Raw genomic sequence first — 6,672 nt, 5'->3', positions numbered from 1 at the left:
CAACTGATTTTATAAAATGCTTTTTAAAAAATTCAATAAGACTCTTAATGACTGTGGTTTCAGGAGCCGACTCTGACCCTCATAAATGGCATGAGCTTTGAGCCAGTCCCTTCTCTGCTTGAGTTTCCTGCTGTAAATTAGAAAGGGTTGGTTGGATTCTTGTAGAGCTGAAAGTTACCTCAGAATTCATCTCCTGACTTTGGTGCTTTAGGACTTGGTGACATTCAGGGATGTGGCTGTGGACTTCACCCAGGAGGAGTGGGGCCTCTTGGACCCTTCTCAGAAGGAGTTATACAAGGAGGTCATGCTGGAGAATGCCCGGAACCTGCTCTCCCTGGGTAAGGATGTGTCCCTGGGTAACTCTGAATCTGCAATCAAAGGGCATATCTTCATTTCCTGGGGTGCAGAATTTGGGCGTGTATCAGTCAGGAGGGAGAAAGTGCTGGTCTGCTGTATCCAAGCAACTGAATCCTCCTGTATGTCTTTGCCTTGTGTGATAGAAAACAGTGTGTCTTTGGTTGCTCCTGAAGCTCTTACCAGTTCTAGGTAGCTTCAAGTCAGAGAACAAATCATCATGGAAGCATCTCACACAAGGATCTAATCTGAGCTTATTTTGGCTGACCTCTACCTGGACACAGACTGGTCTACCAGAGCTTTGAAAAGTGCTCCCCCAGCTATTGCTGACAAGCTGTCACTATTTGTCATGGGGCTAGCATTTGGAATACTCTTCTTTTTAGCAAGCATCACTCTGTAGCCCAAAGCCCACGATTGTTTCTAGTATAGGAACCTTGTCCTTCATCTTCCTTCCTATTGCCCTCAAATTCTAGCAGCAGTGGTGGGAAAGGACAGGAAGGGAGTCAGCATTTCTTTTCAGATGCTGTTTGCCAGGTGCTGTGCCTTATGCTTTCTTTACAGTACAAAAAATTAACAACAATATTGTTTAAGAAAAAACATCCAGCAAATAAGTTATTTTGATTATTCTAAATATCCATGTTAATGATAAAGCACAAATGAAGAAAGATGTGATTTGCACTAATAGAAACATGTATGGCATAATTTTACTTCAGGCCCAATAACACTTTTTATACAGAACCTTCTGCCAGAATGGAACCTACTAGGATAACAGGAAGCATGAGGGGAATAGCATTTCACTGTATATTGAAAAAATGTTGTATAGCATGATGATGGGACAAACCTTATCATAGATTTCTTGCATTACAAGCACTAGTGGGTGACCACAGACTCCTCTTTCACTATAATGGGCTGAATCTCAATGGAGCAGCTCTGGATCCTCTCCCCATTCCCTAAAGAGAACTCAGTTTCAAGCTTCTCTCTTCATCCCTCCCTGATCTCCATGCCCAGGGCTTCCACTTCCCAGAGAAGATGTGATCACTTATTTTATGCAAAGACAAGTACCCTGGATGTTGGACCAAGAAGGCCTAAGGAGCTGCTCTGCAGGTGAGTGAAGTGACAGCAGGGATATGAGCAGTACTAGTGACTTCTGGGAGTTCCCCTGGAGAGAATGCAGGTTTGGGGGAGAAAGACCAGACTTGGAATTCTTTGTCAGATACTTTTTAGGAAGATCTCTTTCTCAGATTCTCCTCTGCCAGTCACTGAATCTCAGTTTCCCATTTCTTTTCTATTTCTATTTTTTTAATAGCTTTTTATTTACAAGATATATGCATGGGTAATTTTTCAGCATTGACCCTTAACAAAATCTTCTATGCCACCTTTTCCCCTCCTTCTCCTCAACCCCTCCTCTAGATGGGAGGTGGTCCAATACATGTTTAAATAGGTTAAAGTATATGTTAAATGCAATATATGTATACTTATTTATACAGTTATCTTGTTGCACAAGAAAAATGGGATTTAGAAAGAAAGTAAAAATAACCTGGGAAGGATATCAAAAATATAATCAAATAATAACAGAAAGAGAGGAAATGCTGTGTTGTGGTCCACACTCATTTCCCAGTGTTCTTTTGCTGGATGTACCTGATTCTTTTCATTACCGCTCTATTGGAACTGATTTGGTTCCTCTCATTGTTGAAGAAGGCCACGCCCATCAGAATTGATCATCATATAATATTGTTGATGAAGTATAATGATCCCTGGTTCTTCTCATTTCACTCAGCATCAGTCCATGTAAGTTTCTCCAAGCCTCTCTGAAATAATCCTGCTGGTCATTTCTTACAAAACAATAAAATTCCATAACATTCATGTACCATAATTTACAGCCATTCTCCAGCTGATGGGCATCCATTCATTTTCCAGTATCTAGCCACTACAAAGAGGGCTCCCACAAACATTTTTGTATATGTGGGTCCCTTTCCCCTCTTTAGTATGTCTTTGGGATGTAAGCCCAGTAGTAGCACTGCTGGGACAAAGGGTATGCACAGTTTGATAACTTTTTGAATATAGTTCCAAATTGCTCTCCAGAATGGCTGGATCTGTTCACATTTCCACCAACAATGCAATTCTAGGAGTTCCCCTGAAGAAAATGCTGGGTTTGGGGGAGAAAGACCATCCTTGGAATTCTTTTTCAGATGCTTTTTTAGTCAGATCTCTTCCTCAGATTCTGCTGTGCCAGTCACTGAATCTCAGTTTCCTATTTATAAAACGAGTGGGCTGTACCCCATGGCTTGTAGATCCATTCCAGTGATCATGTGGGATCCTATAAGAAGTCATTGTTTGCATTTTAGGGCCATGCAATTCTCTTAAAAGTGGCAAAAGGGGGATCAGGTTGTCCCAGATGAGCCAGTTCTTAGAATTTCTCCAAGTCAGCAAACATTCAAGTGCCTGCTATAAGCCTGGTACCGGGCTGTTCCCCAGGAACAAAAAGAGAGACAAGGGACTTCCCCTGCTCTCCTGGAGGTCACAGACTGCTGGGGTAGACAGCACATCAGTAAGTATGTAGAAACCCTCTGTGGTTCAATTTGGTGCCTACCTAAATCACTAAGTAATTAAGGAAATGATAGTATAAGAAGGAGAATAAAATTGGGGAGATAATGGTCAAAATGAAATACCATACCTAGCATTTATACAGCACCTGTTGTAACATGCAGTGTGTCAGTGTTGTCTCTTTATCCTCATGAGAACTGTAGCACTTAGGTGCTATTATTGTGCCCTTTTTATACCTAAAGAAACTGAGGCAAACAGAGGACTTGTAAGTCGACTAGCATGTTCCTGAGGTGAGAGGAGTACTCAGGTTTTGCTGACTCAAGGCCCTGTTCACACTTTTTCCTTTGTACCCTCAGTTCTGTTCTAATTCTGAAACAGATATGATGAAAATCGTCACATGTCAATGGAAGGAGAAGTAAACCAGCTCCCCTTGAGAGGTGGAATCTCACTTATTTAAATGGTAACCTGTGGAAATTACTTGCTAATTCCTATTAAAATGAGCTATATTTTCATTGGTGAATGACAAATATTGCATTAAATAATAGCAAATGTACTCAGAAGTCAATTTCAAATATTACATTATGTTGTCTTCTTATTTTTTAATAATGTTTAATTTTTAAAAATCCTTCAAAAGGATAGAATATCTTCCGATATTTGGGGTTTTGTTGTTGTTGTTGTTGTTGTTATTGTTATTGTTGTTTTTACCACTGGTAAAGTAGCTTATCTCACTGAACTCTACTGAACATTTAACCCACATTGCCAACCAAATCCTTTAAGAAACGCCACGTGGAGCAAGGGAAACATAAACAGAGAATAAATTTAAAAGACCACCTCAGCATGTCAATGAGTGGCTCTTTAGGGCTCTTTTTGTGGAAGGGTTGTGGTCTCCCATGGTGATTTCAGGATGGCCTGGACCAGGCATTCCTGTGACTGGTTTTCAAGGAGGCTGCCAGCACTGGGGCAGGAGTGCAGAACCCAATACTCTCTTCATCTGGTGATTACAGATTTGAGGAGATGTGATTACTAGGGAGCCCAACAATGAGCAAACTGCTCTGGCACCAGGAGAGAGCCACTGAGGGCCTTTGCAGGCCTTTGGCCCTTTGTTTATGAATGTCCAACTTTCTTGGAATTCTGGAAACAATTTGGTGTCAAATTGAGAATCTGGAAGGATTTGTGGTCCTTAGAAGCCATCAGGGTATGATGGAAGCACCCCCATGAACCCCACTACCAGCATATTCCTGATCATTTGAAGTCACTGAGAAATACAATTGAAAAGGTGGATATAAGCACAGACTTAATACAGCATTGACACATTTTTTGCATCAAATCCCTTGGATCATTGTTTTAATCCTTCAAGGGTTTTTTCAAAATTCTAAAGGTGAAGGGTGCAATAGCATTCTCTGCCCTTTTATGCCACAGTATGATTATTTCTGTTTTCTGGATGAGACACATATTTTCATGTGTGTGTGATTTCCTACAATTTTTAAAAATTTGATTTGTTAAAAGAATATGCAGGTGCATGTGATAATAAATTTAAAAAACAAGTAAGCAATGATTATTTCAAAGAAGAAAAATATTAGAACAAAATCACATATACCTCTGATAAAATAGATAAAAACCTCAATGGGGTTAGTATTCAAATAATATTTCAGAAAAAAAATTGAAAGTGATAACTTGAAAGTGCAGACAAGGAATGGGAAAGGGAAAAATTAAGAGTGAAGACAGTTTGTTAGATACTATAGGCAGAGGCTGCCCATTCATGGGGTGTGATTTCCAGTAATAGCTGCTGGGATTTGGGTCAAGTCAATCAACCCTTCTGAGCTGATAGCCTGAGTTGTGCTCATAGTGAAAATGAAAATACTTTCTGTGTTGTCCCAGGTTTACGATGAGAATGCATCCTGATGCTCGTTAGAAATTAAATCCTTGGGACAGCTAAATGGTGCAGGAAATAGAGCACAAGCCCTGAAATCAGGATGATCTGAATTCAATTCTGACCTCAGACGATTAAAAATTCCTATCTGTATGACCCTAAACAAGTCACTTACCCCCAAATAGCTCATCTGAAAAAAATCCTTCTTGGGATGCAAAGTAATAGTATTTTTAAGTGATTGCTTCTTCCCATTTAAGATTTTTCTCTTTTTGAATTGACTCAGATTTATAAAAATACAAGCCATTCTCCAGTTGATAAAAGGTCAAAGAATTTGAACAGGCAATTTTAGAATGAAAAAAAAAATTCTAGTACTATGAAAAAATGTTCTAAATCACTATTGGTCAGAGAAATGTAAATTAAAGCAATTCTGAGTTACCATTGTACATGTCTCAGACTGGCTAAGATGACAGGAAAAGATAATGACGAATGTTGGATGGGATGTGGGAAAACTAGGAGACTAATATATTGTTGGTGGAGTTGTGAACTATTTAAGTAATCTGGAGAACAATATGGAAATAAGCCCAAATGGCTATCACCCTGTGTATACCTTTTAATCTAGCTGTGTCTCTACTGAACCTTTATCCAAAGAAATGATAAAGGAGGGAAAAGGAGCCACATATGCAAAAATGTTTGTAGTAGCCCTTTTTTTTAGTGGAGAGAGGACTATGGGGATTTAGTAAGGATTACAACTTAGTATTTCCCCTAATTTTATTTTGGTAGTTTCCTTGCATTTGGTTTTCTTTTTCATTTTTTTTTTTCCTTTTTTGACCTGATTTTTCTTGTGCAGCATAAAAATTGTGCAAGTATATATAGAAGATTTGCACATTTCTAACATACATTGGATTACTTGCCATATAGAGGAAGGGAGTAAAAAAATTGGAACACAAGGTCTTACAAGGGTGAATGTTGAAAATTATTATGCATATATTCTGAAAACAAAGTTTTGATAAAAAAGAATAACATTTTTCTCTTTACCTGAAGATTTAGAAAATAATTGATTCTGTTCTAGAGATGGAGTGAAAGGGATATTTATATATGTGTGTGTATAAGATCTATTTTATTGTTTGTTTTTGGTTTTGTTTCTTTTTTTTTTTTTTTTTTTTTTTTTTTTTTTCAGAAAGAGAGATCAGACTTGAAATGACAGATACTCCTGAAGAGATAAGCCTTTTGGTGGCAGTACCTCACAAGTCCAGAATCAAAAGTTACTGTAACTTTACTTGTAGAGAAATCTGTGCTACACATGAGAAAATCCATACTGGCAAGAAACCTTATGAATGTAACCAGTGTGGAAAGGGTTTTACAAAAAGAGGAACCCTAACAGTACATCAGAGAATCCACACTGGAGAGAAACTTTATGAATGTAACCAATGTGGAAAGAATTTTAGACAAAAGGCACATCTTAATGTACATCAGAGAATTCACTCTGGAGAGAAACCTTATGAATGTAACCAATGTGGAAAGGGTTTTACTGAAAGGAAAACTCTTACTGAACATCAGAGAGTCCATACTGGGGAGAAACCTTATGAATGTAACCAGTGTGGAAAGACTTTCAGCTATAAGGAATCACTTACTGTACATCAGAGAATCCACACTGGAGAGAAACCTTATGAATGTAACCAGTGTGGAAAGACTTTTAGACAAAAGGCACATCTTAATGTACATCAGAGAATCCACTCTGGAGAGAAACCTTATGAATGTAACCAGTGTGGAAAGGCTTTTAGACGAAAGGGAGCTCTTACTGAACATCAGAGAATCCACACTGGAGAAAAATCTTATGAATGTAACCAATGTGGAAAAACTTTTAGATATAAGGGAGTTCTTACTGAACATCAGAGAATCCACAC

The sequence above is a fragment of the Sminthopsis crassicaudata genome, chromosome 2 (genome assembly GCF_048593235.1).
Source record: "Sminthopsis crassicaudata isolate SCR6 chromosome 2, ASM4859323v1, whole genome shotgun sequence".
Classification (NCBI taxonomy): Eukaryota; Metazoa; Chordata; class Mammalia; order Dasyuromorphia; family Dasyuridae; genus Sminthopsis; species Sminthopsis crassicaudata.
The sequence above is the reverse complement of the archived record's forward strand: the minus strand, read 5'-3'. Positions refer to the sequence as shown.